Raw genomic sequence first — 19,982 nt, 5'->3', positions numbered from 1 at the left:
GCATCACACTTGGCAGCATACCGCCCCAGAGCATGCTGAATGTCCATGTTCGATGAAGCCAACAGAACGACATCGTCTTATAATGTTACAAACATTATAAATTCTATAAATACATAAAACTGGCTTGGAATGCTTACGCAGTCACAGACCTCCAAAATACACGCAAATTATAACATTTTTGGTAAATTTGTGGAGTTATTGCAAAGTGGAACAATAAATCGCATGCTTTATTGGCTGTAACTGTGGTTCCTGGTCATCATTGATGATGCACAAAATTTAGATGGAGGGTAGGAAGTGATTATTTTACATAGGAATCACTATCAGAACATCAAAACGTTTGTTTCATGTTGTTTATAATTGTTTAAATCGGCCAAAATAAGAAATGCCGAACAGCTTTTATAGACTTCTAAAAGTTTTTGCTATAATAATTTGCTAATGATAATTAAGACTTAATAATAAACAACTTTAATGTTAACATTGAGATGTGCAGCAGCAGTAAATGTGTGTGGATGGTAATTTCATTAAGTTTACTCCCCCATTAAAAAAAAAAAAATAATAATGTAGACTATGCGTCCACGCTTTTGTGTGCTTTCATCTGTTATTTCGTGATGTCTGTAAGATATTCCCATTGGTGAAAAACTATAGTCACTTATAATAAACATGTTTATGAACCACATAATAAAGTGTATAATGTGTACAACTTGTTAATGAATGCTACAGAATACTGTAGCATAGTAATATATAAGAAAAACTTATTGTACCCTGTCCTTCACCTTCCTTTTCAGCACTACTATTTTTTCAAAACTTAATTGCTTAAACAATCAACCTCAACCTGAAAACAACTGACTTAGGCATGGCCGCGCACGGCAGGAATGTTAACTCACGAGAGAGAGCCATTCACCACGTTGATTGGCTGAAAAAATGTAATGCAAGATGAGATAGAAAACATGTCTAACTCCACGTTCTCCTCACAAACGGTAGACAAGAGATGCAGCTATAGATCAATAAGTATAGAAGCCCTAAGATTACGATGAAATTCATTTTTAATGCCATAAAATTCTGAAATTATCGTACATCATTGAATTTTTTTTATTATTGATCATACATCGTACAGAGGTCGAAATTATCGTACAAATACGATAATTATTGTACGTCTGGCAACACAGAGTCAAACACTTTAGACTATGCTTGAACAAAATTTAAGACCTCACAAAATTGCGACAAAGACTTTAATACCTTTTAAGGGCCTTTATCAACTTTTAATACTTTTTAAGACCCGACAATTCACAAAAACAAACATGGTGTGTGTGTGTGTGCGTGTGTGTGTGTGTGTGTATGTATGCAAGTAATAGGGTAAAAAGAAACCTTGAAAATAACCTAGTGTTATTAAGGGGATAGAAAGGGGAAGTGATTGTGGCTTGTGGTCATTTCCACTTCCCTTTTTAACACCCATCTATAACCTCCCAAACAGCTCTGCCCACTTATTGGTCACACTTTAACCCTCAATCCTTTGTCAAATACTGGTGTCCTAACAGATATTAACTATGAACACAAACATCCACTTTGACAACTAGAAATCATTTAACTAATTTTGTACAGCTATGGTTTTATCATTTGAAACTTGTCATACATCATTATGAAAACCTTTTGCTTAGAAAATGGTCTTAGTTACCACTTAATAATAGTTTAATTTATTTAGTTTAATAATAATAATAATAATATTAATAATAGTGTGCATAGGTTTTTACTATGGTTTAAGTTACCACTTAATAATAGTTTAATTTATTTAGTTTAATAATAATAATATTAATAATAGTGTGCATAGACACTAAAAATCAAGCTTGAGGTCAGAAAAAAGGTTTTTGTATGTTTCATAAAGAAGACTCTTTAAATGTACATACAAACGAACGTATACGAGTATTGTGAAATGTATTAAAATTTAAAATATCGGTTTTCTATTGTAATATATTTTAAAATGCAATTTTTTCCTGCATGTCATAACTGTATTGTTAACATTATTACTCTAGTCCTTAAGGCAGACCCCCTAGTTTTTCGGGATTCCACCATCACTGAATCCAACGCAAAAGCAACAAAAAGGTGGAAATTTTTGTGATCCTGCAAAACTCTTAATTTAAATGCAAAAAAATTAAAAATTAAAAAAAAAAATTTTTAAATTTTAAAAATTTAAAATTTCATAAAACACCAAATTCTAAACCATATAATCAAATTATATTTATTTCAGTTTGCAATTCATTGTTTAACATGACTTACAGATGTTGTATACACAGCGCATGTGATGTACTTGAATGTCTAGCGAAAAATGACATCTTACCTGTGCCCTCACAATCATTAAATTACATGGGGGGCGGCAAAGATGAGATATAGACATCCTGTGGTGCAAATTGGGTGTTTTGTGCTTTTGACGCGCTTCAGACTGCAAACGAAAGGTGGAGCAAACATCTAACAAACTAAGCAATGGAACAAACAGATGGAGATTGTTCCACGGATGACGGCTGCTGGACGTGACCAATTGAAGGACATTATTTGTGCTTTACATGTATGGTATTATATGCTGCAAATCGATAAATGATCCGGTTTAACTCTTTCCCTGCAGTTAATGAGCGAAAACGCTACCCTGCCATTGACGAGTTTTACTAGTTTTAAATCGCAAAATAGTCTGCAAATTTCTGGGAATTACACCACAAAAATCAGTCATTTTATAGCCAAAAAATTTTTTTTTCACAAAAAACAAAAACGTGAAAAACTAGGGGGTCTGTTAATGTCGCACGATTCACCTGAAATAATACTGATATGATGATTTAGTGTTTATGAAATTGTTATTTTTATCAATATTGTAAAGTTTAACACTGCTTATTACTTCTAAATACTTGTCAATTTTTTTACTATTCTTTGATGAATAAAAAATTTAGCTTACAATAGAGAAATAGAAGAGGCAAGCATTTATTTGTTAGAGAAACATTTTGTAACACAATAAACGTCTTTATTTTTGGTCAATTTAATTCATATTTATTTAATAAAAGTAGGATTTTGATTTAAAGAATGTCCAGATCATCATAAACACTTGAACGGTGCAGTTTAATAAAAACACACTCTTATATTTTCAAGAATATTATACAAAAACACTTCTGGGCATTTTATATATGGAGTAAATAATTTCTTGCTCCTACTGTGAAATATTTTCAAACAGTAAATCTGGAAAGTCTTCACAGCTCTCCCCCTTTTCCATAATTTGCCAATTTACAGCCTTTTTCAAAAACAAACAAACAAACAAACCAAAAAATTACATTTCTACAAACAGTAGTAAAATAAAGTAGTTCAAGAAGTAAAACATTGTAAAACAAAAGCACAAATTACAGCCTTGCCTCCTTTTGATTATGATGAAACAAACTTGGTTCACTTATTGTGGGGCAGTTTTTCCTCTTTTTGCAGTACCTCCCAAGCTCCACCAGTTTAAAAGTGTTAGTGCATACCATAACTTTTAGATCCATTCAGAGATGCTCAATAGGATACAGGTCTGGACTCTGGCTGAGCCACTCAAGAATATTCCTGTAGACACTCCTTTGTAATCTTGGCTGTGTGCTTAGGGGCATTATCCTGTTGAAAATGAACTGTTGCCACATTCTGATATTCAGAGGTTCTTTTTATCTTATTATTAACTAGGGATGCAATACTCCCAAAACTTGGATCAGATATCGGTTCGATACCGCTTGTTTTTGCTGGATCTGGTATTGGCTAGCTGGTACAGATTCAAATCCAATCTTGCACGTGTGTTATATTCTGTGTAATTCATAAGCCAACAAATGCCATGAAGTTAGCCTATTATAATGCACTAGAAAGTTGTCACATAGGCCTACTTTATCCCAAATGTTTTGAAGCCATTCTATAGTTTAATGTGAAGTACAGATGAATATTTAAGTGCTTACATTCATGTTCAGTTCAGCCCTTCCCGTCGCCGCGCCTGTCAATCATTCTACGTTCATTCACAATTCAAACTGCATGTGGCGTTCATGACAACACAAAAAAACCAAGACTCCAAAACTATTTGTTCCTGTTAGTTTAAATAATTAGTGGAGAAACGCATTTAGTTTTGCATTAAATGGGTTCATGGAGGATGATGTTGCAGGTCACATGGAGTTTGTTGCCATTTCTAAATCATGTTCTGCTGTGTCTGTTAGATCTGCAGATCGCATTCACAACACTGGAGTAGAGAGGGTTATTGCCTGCTCCTCACACACAAAGCAGGCCTACCTGAAATTTTAAATCAGAAAAGGCTCAATTATACATTGGACAGATCCCCATCGCACTGATTTCTTCTCTTTGTGCAGCATTTTTGAAAGTATCCGCAGATACCAGAGAGCTGCGCGCTGTCTCTTAGTGATGCATCAAGCGCTTCATTCACACACCGGCTGCACAGACGAGATGTGCGCCGCTGTGTTAAATTAAATGATTAAAATGAATTTCTGTTCTCTCATCTATCCGACCAAATAGTTTGTAAAGCCTGGCTTATTGTGGCCAAAGTAGTTGATTAAATTAATAAAACTGAAACTGACGAGCGCAATATGGATTGTCATTAACAGAAAATTATTTAGCCTACTATAAGCTACTCTGAAACTGAATATTTCACTGTCATTTTATTTTTATTAATATTTTATTTTACAGACCTGTTTGTCAGTTTGTGCGCTAAAGCATATAAGCGGACCTTGTTTTGAACTTCACCTCAAATCTTCTTGTTTATTTTGTAGATAACGGACCAACAAATATACATTAAAATAGCCATCAAATTATATCAAACAATAATTCGTTTCTGACAAAAAAAATATTTTTCAGACATGCTTTCAGTTTCTCAGTCTCACTCGTGGCGGGTTTAGGCGAGGGAATGTTTAAGTAAAACTGGCCTCAGACGGTTTACTTCAGTCTGATTCAAACATACTGCGAAAAAAGGCTGATTATTTTACCAATGATTAGGGTCAATAGTGGTAGCCTATTACAGATTTCAAAGAATAATCTTAATATTAAAAAAGGAAACATAAGCTGGACCACAACAAATTGTATCAATGTCATAATGAATGCTCAAATAATGTAGCCTAGTATAGAGCAAGCATCATGTTTTAGTTAGAAACTATGCCGTGTGTCATATACAGGCCTATAGGTCTGTTATTTTCACTAAAGAAGATATATTATTTGAGTTTATCAGCAGAACTATAAAAACTGTCTTATGTTTTGTTTTTTTGTTTTTTAAAAGGCACAGTTTCGGGATCGGATCGGTGTTGGTTGATACTCAGAATTTCAGTATCGGGATCGGAACGGTTCCAAAGAAGTGGTATCGGTGCATCCCCATTATTAACCTTTAGTATTAGGTTATTATTTAACTTTTCTTTTTGTTCTGACTGGTCTTCCAGTTCCTGCTGCTGAAAAACATCATCACAACTGATGCTGCCACCAGCATGCTTTCACTTTAGGGATGGTATTGGTTAGGTGATGAGTGGCTACAGCCAATGAGAGAGCAAGACATTGGTTGACTGCACATTGTGTTCACGTGCTCAACAGAATTGTCAGTGATTGGCTAGAATGGTCATCGGATCGCTCACTCGTGAATAAAACACCAATACAGACATGAGCAGGGGTCTCAAACTCAATTAAACTGGGGGCCGCTGGAGGCCGAGTCTGGGTGAGGCTGGGCCGCATCAGGTTTACCACAATAAATTAATTATATTATTAATTACAAATTTTTTATTTATATATTTTTTTCCATCTTATTTTGTGTTAAAAAAATACAAATTCAGAGATTTGAGAAGATTGATTTTTTTAACACAAAATAAGATAAAAAAGCTAATTAAAAATTTATTTTAAAGTTAAAAAATAATTAAGAAAATAAATCAATCAGTAATAAATAGTAATAATAATAATAATAATAATAATAATAATAATTAGATTTACTGTTATTCGCTGTGCTGTTGTCACAGAAAAAGAAGTAACACTGTGTTGTTAGCATTTGTTTTGACTACCTTTACATCATATAAAATTATATGTAATGTTTATTGTGTGAGGCAATCCAAATCCAATGCAGGAAGAGCGATATAAATGACCCATAAATAATTGTGCGACTCTATAATTGGTCCAGGTTACCGGGGACTCTTATTGCCGATTTACAGGTGTCGATATGTGACTGCAGACCATTACATTAGGCTGCACTGAGTTCCTTACTTTTCTTTTATCCCGCTGCCTATGAATCACTTTGATTTCACCTGTTTCTAAATGGTCTGGCTCTTAAAGTGAGGGGGACATATCCCCCCGCCCCCCCCCTGCTTGCTACACCCCTGCACACAAACATGCAGGTATTCACTGCGCACAAGTTAATGCCGAATAAATTAAAATAAAACCGGAAAGAAAAATACAAATATCTGACATATCCCAGAACAGGATCCGGCAAGATCCTGCTCAAATTAAGCACTGATTTATATACATTTATATATTTATAATGTCCCGCTGGGCAGCAACTTAATAATAACTTTTTTTGAAGTGTTGTGAATGAAGTACGCTGGGACGAATTTACGCGTGTGCCCAACAGAAACAAGGCAGCCAGCAGGCACAGAGGAAAACACTCCATGGCAACGCTGCTGTAACTTTCACTCATTGGGAAATGTTTCTCTGCCTGTGTCAAGTCCAGCCGATGTCCTGCCGTAGAGAGCCATATAGCCCACCGTGATTGGTGGGTTTGTTCAGCTCCACACACAAAACTGTAAAGTGCTATACATATCAAACTCGTTGGCCGCACTGACATTAAACTTTCAAATTAAGGCGGGGCCTAAAACTATTGTCCTGTGGGCCGCAATTGGCCCAAGGGCCGTGAGTTTGAGACCCCTGGACATAAGAGTATACAAAATCCACGTCTATCAGCTGAACCATGCAGATATATGAGACATACTATAGTTTTTGTTTTTAATAAATTTGTAAAGATTTCAAACAAACGTCTTTCGTGTTGATTGTATGGGTTGACTTTGTAGGATTGTAAACAAAATAAGGAGCTTAATTAATTGATTCATTATTCAACTGGTACATTTTAGAATAAAGATGTAACAGAAAAAGCGGAAAACCTGAAGTGATGTAAACCTCTTTTGTAGGTACTGTGTTACCGATATACTACTGTTGAATACCAGAATAACAAACGTTTCCGATACATGATTTACTGAAGTAGGTACAAGATTTTTTTGGGCAAAACAAAAATTCAGCAAAGTGTTAAATTACACTTTCAGTTTGGCTCCAGACCTGACAGAGGCCTGCAGAACTGTGTGCAGCTGAGCAGAAATATAGAAGTCTAAACACACAATTACACACTAACCGGTTGATGAGCTCCAGCACGTTTTTTGGACATCTGCGGAGAGCCATATTCTCTGGAAACATGCTTTCTGACCTCAGACGCAACCGTCCTAAGAGAGACAAAACACAAGACATTTACTCCATTTCACATGATCACATCATGAGCTCATATGAAATGACAAAATACCACAGATATAATCAAGATCACATTGAAACAGAGACAACTAGATGATGCTGTAGTGGACAGAGCCAGCAGCTGCTTGGATGGCGATGGTCAAGCGTTTGAAGAGATGCTGAGCTGCTGGCAGAAGGTAGGCAGGACGCCGCAGCTCTGCCAATTTGAGGACTAAAAGCAAATGAGAGGCTTTAATGCTCAACAAAGCCCAATAACCCAGTAACCCTTCATCCACTCGGAGATGGCCTGCAGCTGCTGCCTAACAAACTCAAACGGTCTCGCTCTCACGGACAAAGACTCACAGACACAGACACACACACACATACACGCACGCACGCACGCACGCACGCACGCACACACACGCACACACACACACAGCTGCAGATGCTCCAGTTCCCTTCAAAACACACACATACACCCCATCATTACCGCTGCCTGCTAAGGAAAGTGACTCTATTACTACGGTTTAAACTTTGGATTTAAGAGAAAATATCAGCATGTTTATGCTTGGGGTGTGTGCTACAGTGCTGCTGAACAAAAATTGTTTCAATATTTTTAAGGTTTATTTGATGACGATAATTAAACAATATTCTGCTGTATATTTAGGTTCATTAGAGAAGAATAAAAATGACACTAAATTCAGTACAAGGCCACGAAGAAGTAGTTTAAAATGGCCATCCTTAACTTGTGAAAGCAGCATTTGGGTAGAATTGTAGCAAAGCTATGATTGTCATGCACATCTTGTCTGAAAATTATGGAGTGTCGGTGCGAAGAGCATTGAGTTGCTCACGGCGACCAGAGTACGATTCCCGGTTCGAGGTCCTTTGCCGATCCTTCCTCTCTCTCTGCTTCTCAGGTCGCCTTTCCACTGAACATGATATTTGGATATGACTGACGGAATATGCCCCCTTGTGGCAGTCACGCAGAATTTTCAGTTCTGTTGTGCACCATGAAGAAAAGCTGATTTTCCTTTTTTTTAGTTCCCAGGTTCTGCAGGTTGCAATGTCCCGAATTTTCATTGCCAATTTTAAGCCAATTGTAATAGTTTGTTTTGATTCAATTTGGAATTTCCCCAACAAATCGCAGAGCCCTTGGGACCAGATTAAGTGCTCCAGCTTGGCCCCACCCTGGTCCTGGAGTTCAAATATTTCAACGTATCCGCAGCTCAAATCTCAAAAATGGAGAAATTTATTCTCCATTTCCACCTGGGGATGCTCTTCCCGAGGCTCTTAGACTATGCAGAGTCACTGATTCGATCCAAGACCAACGACGAGATGATCCCAAGGTTTCCATATCCTGGACCAGGCCGTATCCTAAGCAGCTACTGTGGTGGTCATGGAGGAGTGGAACATGAGACTGTTTCCTGTGATGCTCCAGGGACAAACGAGTCTTCGCTGAGGCCAGCTTCCAGCCTCCGCCGCTGAGACTGCAGCTCTGCACAAGACGTTTGGCCAGCGGAGAAATTAAAATGGTCGTGCCCAACTGAGTCTGGTTTCTCTCAAGGTTTTTTTTCTTCACTTTCGCCAATTAGTGAAGGTTTTTTTCCCTCTCCGCTGTCGCCACTGGCTTGCATGGTTCGGGATCTGTACAGCTGCGCATCGTTGGATTTGCTCTTCAGTGTTTGGACTCTCAGTAGTGATTTTTAAACCACACTGAACTGAGCTAAACTGATCTGAATTTAAACACTAAAAACTGAACTACACTGTTCCAATTTACTATGACATTTTATGTGAAGCTGCTTTGACACAATATACATTGTATAAGCGCTATACAAATAAAGGTGAATTGAATTGAAATCGGAGCCAACTACTCTCCATTGAAAATGAATGACTTTCGATCTGTCGCTTGTCTTTTGTCGTGTGCAGTGGAAAGGCAGCTTCACACTTCCCTGTCTGTAACTGTTCATTAACGGTGAAAACTCAACAAAAAACAATTAAAAAAAAATCATAGAGCAATCTACAATCAATCTCTTCTGAAGCCAGAGGGCGCTCTGACGGAAAAAATCACAAACCACCGCAAATACATAGGAAGAAGCCCAGGTAATCCTCTGGGGAAATAGGAAATAGTGGTTGCTGAATAAACTGATTTCACTGCTTGTAGTAATTTACTTGGACTAATAAACAAACAAATACAGAATCATCTCACAGAAGGATTTATTTCAAAGACTCAATTGATGGTAAGAGGTGAGTTTTGGGTAAAATCATGTCATTATATGCAGTAATTTCACATGCAGCATTTACTAGACAGAGCCTGAGTTTATTGAGAAGCTACACAAAAACCTGCCATTATTAGAGAATGATTATTCTGAGATATATAATGACAGATTAAATCAAATTGGATTTTAAAATTAAAACAAATTTAATTGTTTTTTTATCAGTGTACTACAACTGTCTAATGAACTGAAAGCATATGCTGGCTAGAACCTTCAATTAATAGCCGAGCCCCACTTATGGTAACTGTTTTTCACAAAGAAGAAATGTTATGGAACTTAAAATATACTGAAACAATCTGAATTTGAATTGTGTTAATTTAAATTATCAACAAATGTAATTTAATAAGATTGAATATTATATGCTTTTAAACATGTTTTGAATTTGAATTTCTTAATCTAAATTTTAATTTCTTAACATGAATATTGAACATCTCAATTTTATAAAACTGATTTTAAGTCGAATTTTTATAGACATATTTTCAAATTTCAAGTTTAAGATGAATAAATTCAGAACATCAAATTCAATATTCTAAAATTCAAAACCAGAAATTCAGATTCAGTGCAGAAAGTAAGTCAGGGGTGATCAAAAGGGAAAATTTTGCCATATTTTAAGCTCCATACTAGGGCAGCACGGTAGTGTAAAAATCTAACGTTGCAATATTTCTTATTTTGAGATATATATTGTGATATGAATACAATTTCACCAGATAACTTGAATATCTCTATTCATAGAAAGAATTTATAATGTTAGATAGATTGGGATGATTCTGCAGTGGAAATGGCTCTCCATAAAATCTAATATACAATCTATAAACTTTTTTGGGTCCCCTGACACATTTTCATTGCGGTCTGTGCTATTTGTATGTGTTGAGAGAATTTTCATGCATAATAATCTATAAATACAATCAAGAAAAAGACACAATTGAAATAAAATATACTTGTAGAACCAAGTGTTTTATAAAACTATAATTTGCATAACCGTATGCAACTGCATGAATTTACATTTACATTTAGTCATTTAGCAGACGCTTTTATCCAAAGCGACTTACAAATGAGGACAAATTGAAATTCACCAGTTTTTGGTGTATTTCACTAAAAGAAATCTGTGAACATCAAAACTGAGGATGCTACCGAAGCTAATAATGTTTTGTGTGAAAATCAGAAAAATTTAGAGAAAAAGTTAACTTTTAAAGATTACATGCACTAAATAAATTACAGCAAAGGTAAATAAATGCTAAAACTTCAATTTTGAAAAATTCAAACAATACTAATAATAAAGAAATACACAAGAAACCTAACACCCTTCAAATGCCCAGAACATACGAAGATGCTTTTACATTACTTAGCAATCAATTCCAAGACCCAAGCAATGTGCTGTCATCCATAGGCAAACACATTTACATTTTCTAACTCCAACCACTTCAATATTCAAGCACAAATCCAGACTTTGCACTGCTAACAAAAAGCCTGTAGACTTCAGCATCAGGCCCTGTCCTTCAACCAACTCTAAAGCGGTCCAAAGAGCGGATGTGGCCTCCTCCCTGGGGTGAAGCCACTTCACCGACTATCCATTTCCTGAGATTACAAAGCTGTGACTGAAGGAAAAGCCAGTGTTAAGGCAGCAGGGTCATGCTGGAATAATAATAACACACTGTTTGTTTTACAGTGTGCAGTAATGAGAATAAAAAGCGTTTATAAGTGCATGCTAATGTGTAACCTTTAAATATTACACGTCTGCAGGACAAGATCAGAGATTTACGCAGCTCAAAACCCTGGCTTCCCATTTCCTGCTTCAAAAGGAAAGAGGAAAACTAGTCTGCTCTAAAAGCAATGGGTGGAATGGAACATACCACCCTTTCCTACATCCTGCAAAGAAACAATGAGTCTGCTCTCACAAAGGTGAAGATAATAGTTGTATGAAATGTAAGACTGTATGCACAGGACTCATGCCTTTCGGGCAGAAAAAAGAAATGCAAAAGCTGAGATTGTGGATCAACAGCAATATCATGCAAGTATATGGGTCAAAGACGAAAAGAGGTTTTCTAGCTTCAAAACAATGAAAGCGTAATAACTATTCATTTTTCATATGCAGAATGTGTCCTGTAAAAAAAAAAACTGGGCAAAACAATAATTTACAAAAACACACTCTACAATGTCAATCAGCATAACAAAAAGTTTATACACCATTAAATTTTGTCATGCATATTAGGAGGAATACTTTTATCACGTTAAAAGATGTTTTTAAGGATCATAGTACAGCCATAAAATACCCAAAAAATTAAAAGGGGGCTAATAATTCTGATTTCAAATATATATATATATATATATATATATATATATATATATATATATATATATATATATATATATATATATATATATATATATATATATATATATATATATATATGTGTGTGTGTGTGTGTGTGTGTGTGTGTGTGTGTGTGTGTGTGTGTGTGTGTGTGTGTGTATACAGTGCTCAGTACATACAAGTACCCCCCGCATGAATCTATCTTTTAAATTCATATTTTAACAGGAAGCTATACAATATTACATTTGTAGATAAGTCAGCACAGAAGCCAAATATGGAGCTTATCTAACAAAATAACTTACTATAACTTTTACAGAAAAATATTAAATACAAATTTAAAAAAGGAAAAACTAAAAAGCAAAATCATTTTTAAAAATTTGTTGAAATTTTGTAGGTTTTCCTTTTTTTTTTTCGCAGTATTTTGCTTGAATTTAATTGTATTATATTTCAATTTCTAAATATGTCTGGTGACTAAAATATTATTTTAATAATCTGTTTAATAAATTTGTTTTGTTTAAACGCACAAAAATACATTGCCTATATTCACTGAGAAATGCACACAAATATTCATTTTCAAAATGAGCTGTACACAATTATGCTGAGCACTTTTTTAAATATTTCCCAAATGATGTTTAACAGAGCAAGGAAATTTTCACAGTATGTCTGATAATATTTTGTCTTCTGTAGAAAGTCTTATTTGTTTTATTTCGGCTAGATTAAAAAAAAAGTTTTTTTTTTAAATCATTTTAAGGTAAAAATTATTAGCCCGTTTTAGCTAGATCTTTTCGATAGTCTACAGAACAAACCGTTGTTATACAATAACTTGCTAATTACCCCAACCTGCCTAGTTAACCTAATTAACCTAGTTAACCCTTTAAATGTCACTTTAAGCTGTATAGAAGTGTCTTGAAAAATATCTTACTGTCACCATGCCAAAGATCAAATATATCAGTTATTAGAAATTAGTTATTAAAACCATAATGTTTAAAAGTGTGTTGAAAAAAAATCTTCTCTCTGTTAAACAGAAATTGGGGAAAAAATAAACAGGGGGGCTAATAATTTTGACTTCAACTGTATATGCTAAATGACAATGGAACATTATTACATCTATAATTTAACTTTCTTATACCTTTTACTTTCTTTTGAAAGTACATACTTTAATTTATTATGGACAATCTATTTGTCTACACAACGTCAGTGTGTAAACAATACGGGTGCCACAATACTTAATATAATATATTGCCCCATTCAGTAAGACAATCTGTAAAAGTTTCATTTGCATTTGTCTGGTTTGCATTTAAATTTTATTTTCCCAATAATTACTCTCAAAAGCCCTGAATGTAGTTTTTCCAAAAAAAAAAAAAAAAGAATCTTTTAGGTTTATTTTTGTCAAAACCTGTTGTTTTTTATTTATTCTGTTATTCTTTCGTTAATCTGCCAACATATCGAGCATGGACAACTTAAACACTGAGACAACTAAGCAACAAGCTTGTAGCACAGAAAAATGCATTTTTACAGTACAAAATTTATCAGAAAAATAAATTAATTAATTAATCGTTCATTAATCGCAACCTTAAAATGTTCAATTAATCAAGATTTTTACTTTTAAATATTTAAAATGCTTCAATATTGCTTTCCCACAGGATGGATAAAAGGGTGCTTTCTCTAGGGTGCTAAGCCCCAAATTTTTGTAATATCAGGTAGGGCTGGGCGATTTGACCTAAAATCTAAATCTTGATTAGTTGAACATTTTATCTTGATTAACATTATTTTATTTATTTAATATTTTTTCCTTCATAGTTCACTGACAAGTTTTGTACAGTAAATATGCTCACAAATTACAAGTGAGAGATTTCTGAATGAAGGGTGCATTACTTGACTCACGTTTTACTGTCTATGATTATTTATTGAACATCAACGTTAAACAACTGAAATTAAAACAAACACTGCCTAAAACGAACAGTCACTCTTATTAAAAAAAAGTGAAAATAAATAACTTTGGCAGTTTTGAAAACAAAATAAATAATTTTCAATGTTTTTCATATTAAAAGTAGAAAATAAGCAGTATCTCTTCTGCATAAAATAAAATAAATCCTGTAAATAATATTCTAAACAGTGCATTTCTTGCATCTTCTGTAGACAAATGTTTTCATGTAAATAATAATTTTATTGTAATGGAAAATTTGCCATCTCAAGGTATCTCAGCGTAGCTTTGAATCATCGTCAATCGTCCTACTTGACCAGAGATCAGATGTGGCTGCAAAGTGGCCGCAGAAATATAAATCTGCCTCAGCCTTTAGCGGGGTCACGTGACTCCACATGCGGTAGGGAAAGTAATTGAAAAAATTGTTCTGGAAAAATTTGGTCGAAATTGACATTCAGAAGCTATAATCGATTACTTTTTGATTAATTGCCCAGCACTAATATCAGGCTCCACCCCCTGTTAAATGTATGGATGATTTGACGTGTAAGTAAGTGGAATCTGTGCTCTCCCTAAATCAGGAACAGTCTGAAAATATTATTTCCCAAATTTCCCCTATTGTGACATCATGACAGGTGATCTGCCTGACCTTTTAGCATACATTAGTAAGAATCACTGCATTCAGATTATTAATAATGCATGACATCATTATTCCATTAAGCAGTACTAATAATATTCAGTCAAGAGCAGTGAGTTTACACTCTCCGTTACACTGCATCCATCTTTATAAAGCACAGCTTTGTAAAGCACAAATCTAACAAAACATCATTTGTTTTCCAGCCTCTCACATTAACAGACATAAATATTTATGTGATTGAAGCATGTTTTACATTTAACCATGTGTGCTTATGTGCAACAAAAATATTTATGGTCTTTCAAATATAAAATAAAAAAAGCTTTCATGATGATGAAGACCGGCAATGAACACAACCAACATGAAAATTTGAGAATCAAAACTAAACTAATGGTTTATTTTAGCAGATTCTCTGAGACTGTATAGGCCCTCCTTCCAGATAGGGGTAGGGAACAGCAGCTCATTTGCATTTAAAAAGACAAACAAAAACAGCAATATTGATTTCTGGTATTGGTCAAAACATGACTGTTTTTGCTGTACTTTGTATTAAATTAATGCAGGCATGTTAAGCAAATGACACGTTTTTAAAAAAAAAATCTAACTGTTCTTAAAGTGCTGACCTGTAGTGTATTTCTCATAGGGCTTTTCGATATTGAAAAAATCTAACATTGCGATATTTTGTTTTGCTGCGATACATATTGCGACATGAATATAATTTCACCAGATGATTTAAATAGCTCTATTTGGGAAGACTTTGTTAATTTAGTTCGGCATGGGTGATCAGCATTAAATATAATAAATTTTAGTCACATATAAATATAACAGAGCATAAAAGGGAAATAAACATCACTTTATGGTTATTTCTGTAGAGTCTAACAGTATTCAAATACAAGCATTTAACAATCAAATGTAAAATAACATGGTCATCATTGTATAAATAATGGTAAACAATAAAATCTTTATATATTTAAATAAATAATCTAATGCAGCGATGTAACCATTGCGGATACACACATTGTGATATCGATGCTCAAACAATATACTGTTCAGCCCTACCATCTCAGTAGAATGCTTTTGCAAGAAGACATTTCCTGCAAGTTTACTTACTTTAATCTACATACCAAGACTTGTATCAAACTTCAATCTCACTATCAACTGATCAGTGTTGCTCTGTTCTACATAAAAGAATGAAAAACCACATACCAATGACCTAAAGCAACAAAAAACAGAATAAACCAAATTACAGACACACAATTTTGTCAAACCCATCCAACAAGTTCCACAGATGGTTCCTCAGCAAAAGGCAAGATGATCCCCACCAAAGAAAGGTCATAAAATCTCGCATAAACAGAGAACTAACATTTTTCTTTTCTTTTGAAACAGCACTAACTGACCCCCATTCAAAAATATGCAATGCAAAGTGTCCTGGTTTTAAGCATTAACTGTCACAATTGATAATCAGTTTGCACCTCTGAGGCTCTGACAATTGAGGTAAAGTTGGTTTTATATTCGCACATTCATTCAATGATAACTTGCTCTCTGTAGTGTTTACCATGATACTTTAAATATTCAGTCTGAAATCAGATGTAATTAAGACATCAAAACAACATTAGCACTATTTATTTGACTGTGAACAATGTTGTACTTTGATAGTCATTAGCTGCCATAATGTTTTGACTATTTATAAATTGTAAAGATTGCTTTTCTAAAATTATATTATCAAGGAGAAAGTCTGAATGCGTGAATATAAAACCAACTTTACCTCAATCCTCTGACACATCAGTGCGTGTCAAAGAGCCACAAAACATGTCAGAACACAGACATGACTATATTTAATATGGTAGAAAAGTCTAATATTAATATATATTACATTGCCCTGTCTCAATGATAATCATAAAATGTGTAAACAACATGCTTCTCTGTGACCAGTGAGAAACCCCAGAATCTGTTTATTGATTAATTAAGATTATGAATTACATTGTACATTATATGTTAACCCTTTAACTGCCTGCTCTACCAAATGCCTGACCATATTTACTGTTTTAAATAATTACTGTTAAAGTCATTTAAAGAATGACTGTTTTAATAATGGTTTACAAAAAAAATAAATTCAAACAAACAATCCTGATTCACTACTACACTTGATTTTGGTTTTATTGTTAAAAAACGAAACAAAACAAGAAAATGTGTTAAATGAGAATCTGAAATATTTCATAGCATACTTCAAAAAATAAAGATGATTTTTTTCGTATTCAAAAATGTTTCATTTTGATTATGTTTTTTTTTAAATAAATTGGTCTTACACTTAATTTTTTTCTGATTTCTTATAGTATTTATATTAATTTCTCTATTTTTACCATAATCTGACATCTACCATTTGGTAGACTGATATTTTATAAATTATGGGATGTGTTGAAAAAAATGTATTGAGTGTGTTAGCGAAATTAAGAGTCGGTTGGAAATATAATCCAATTTTCTTTTTCTTGGTGGGGCGGTTGATTGATTGATTTTATTTCACGATTTTAACAAAAATATACAAACAAGTCCACTTAGACTAATTCACACATATTTTAAAAATTGTTGAGGATAAAAATCCACAGGTTTATTTTCATTGTGGACCTCGATATTCTTAAAACATGAATGAGCAAATCATAAATGGAGTGCAAGCATCACCAGCTCAGCACAACAAAAATCCTCAACTTCAACTGTCAAACAACCATTTTTTAATTTCCTTTCTAAAAACACTATCAAAATGAATCTCTTTAATACTCCTAGGCAGTACATTCAAGGCAACAAATATATATATATATATACAGGTGAAGTCAGAATTTTTACCCCCTCTGAATTATTAGCCCCCGTTTTTTTTCCCCAATTTCTGTTTAACGGAGAGCAGATTTTTTTTAAAATGCATTTCTAAACATATTAGTTTTAATAACTCATTTCTAATAACTGATTTATTTTATCTTTGTCATGATGACAGCAAATAATTCATTTTACTAGATATTTACTAGCAAGTTATTGTATAACGATGGTTTGTTCTGTAGACTATCGGGAAAAAAAATTGCTTAAAGGGCTAATAATTTTGACCTTAAAATGGATTCAAAAAAATTAAAGACTGCTTTTATTCTCGTCGAAATAAAACAAATAAGACTTTCTCAAGAAGAAAAAAATATTATCAGACATACTGTGAAAATGTCCTTGCTCTGTTAAACATCATTTGGGAAATGTTTAAAAAAGAAAAAAATTAAAAGGGGGCTAATAATTCTGACTTCAACTATATATATATATATATATATATATATATATATATATATATATATATATATATATATATATATATATATATATATATATATATATATATATGTGTGTGTGTGTGTAATATGTATATATATATATATATGATGTATATATACATACATATACATATATACAATGTACCATTTTCTATAAAATCTTAAACAACATCACTAATATCAGAAAAGCTAACCCTTTTTCATCTTTTAAAAAACTACTTTTACTACAATGTTTATTATTTAAATGTGTCAGTGGAGGTATTTTCATAACAATTCTACACACCTTAATTAAAGGGTTAAAATAATTATTCAACAAATATGAATTGATTTATATCACTGTACAAGCAAAAAAAAAAATCATGCCTTTATTTCAACCTCTACGTACAATTTCCTTATATTAAAAACATAATTGTTTGCTCTTTCATATTGATTCTCATACTGAGCAACTGAATCATTTTAACTGTGTTTTCCCAGTATAAAAACACACCCATCATTTCATCTGTAATGTGCATATTTAGACTTAAAATAGTTTATAAAAGACCAGCCCTACTCACGCAAAGGTGAATATCTGTTTGACAAGTTAAAAGTCTAGTCATGATATCACAATCTGTCATCAAATTTCACTTCATGGCGCTGAACGCATCCTCTTTTCGCCCACTCGAATCATTATCATTAACGATTTAAACACAATAAACAGCACATAATAATATACAGGGCACTTAATCTATTAAATAAGTGAAACTGAAGCGCTTTAGTTGTAATGTCACAGTGTTGCGAAGTGCGGAGAGTTGAACTAAACAAAAGGTTCATCCCAGTGAAACTCGTGGCGGATCTTCTCTTTATCTCTTGTTTGAGTGAATCCCCGATGCGCGGGACAAACTAGAGCACGACACCTTAATATTTCAACACTCGGCAAACTTTTCCTACCTGTTAATTTTGTGCGCAAATGCCCTCCGTTCGCTGGTTAAAGTTGCCATCCCATCTAAACAGGGAGATCTCTTTACAGTTTCCCTGTACTTTGGTAATATTATTGTGGAGTCATAAGCTTCCTTGTGTCAGTTGTGCGCACAATAGCGCCTCGCCGAGGTCTGGGGGCGAACGGCACTTCTGCTGCTGATGCCGAGCCCAACAAACCGGTTTCCTGTGACGCACCTGTCCTGTGTTTCTCTCTGGGGATCCAAGATCTTTATTTGTACATTTTCCAACAAAAACCTTGTTTTACTGTGTTTTATAAAGAATTGAAAAATTACTTCTGCACTATTCAGCATATTGCTAATCGAAAGGCCATTAAAACTGTCCAACTGTGCTCTAGTTTCAAAATTTTTGATTAATGTAAAGGTCATGCTTGTTTGTATTTGTAAGAATTTTGGATAATTATTTATACTCTTGTTTTATGTCTGTTTTATTTATTTACTCTTTGTATTGTTGTTATTATTTACTTTCTATTACCCTGGTATTGTTTTGTTTACTACATTGTCACGTATCTGTTGTTTAAAGCATAATAAAAAATAAAAAATAATAACTTCTTGGGAAAAAAAATCCAAGATCTTTATCGTTTTCCAGATAATTCAAGTTGATGGACGTTTATTCCTACTTAAAGAGCAATAATATTAGCTCTGCAGATTTCCAAGAGCATTACAAGCCAAACAAATACTGAAGTGTTCGCAAAATCCTACTTAAGTGGTAGGCCTAATAATATGGGGCTTCATAATCGACAAAAATAGCATGGAAGACACGTTTAAATGCATTCATAGCAGAAATGTGGATAAAATCTATTGTTCCCTAATATAGTTAATTAGCCAACTCTAGTCTATGTCAGTAGTGTAATATAGTAACAAATTATGCATGTATTTACAATGTTTGGTATTGTTTTCCTGTGTGAATTGGAGTGGAGTTGTGAGATTTTACCTCAGGCGCCTTTAAACGGGTTTTTTAACAGTTAGATGTGTTTATGAAGATTTCTTGCATCAAATGTAAAACCTGGAGTGGATCTGAAATGACTACAGATAAATCCCTACAGATCCGCTCCACTCATACGCACTAATCCAGGGTGCGTGTTCCTTGCTAGCATAAGCTACCCTTGATGGGCTTCATT

At 33.8% G+C, this 19,982-nt stretch overlaps 1 pseudogene; it reads right to left on the bottom strand.

Annotated features, from left to right (window-relative positions):
* LOC130221515 (dedicator of cytokinesis protein 7-like) overlaps positions 1 to 18,931 on the bottom strand; it is a 128,455-nt pseudogene extending 109,524 nt beyond the window's left edge.
* Between the last annotated feature and the right edge of the window lie 1,051 nt (positions 18,932 to 19,982).

This window comes from Danio aesculapii, chromosome 3 (genome assembly GCF_903798145.1).
Source record: "Danio aesculapii chromosome 3, fDanAes4.1, whole genome shotgun sequence".
Classification (NCBI taxonomy): domain Eukaryota; kingdom Metazoa; phylum Chordata; class Actinopteri; order Cypriniformes; family Danionidae; genus Danio; species Danio aesculapii.
The sequence above is the reverse complement of the archived record's forward strand: the minus strand, read 5'-3'. Positions and strand labels throughout refer to the sequence as shown.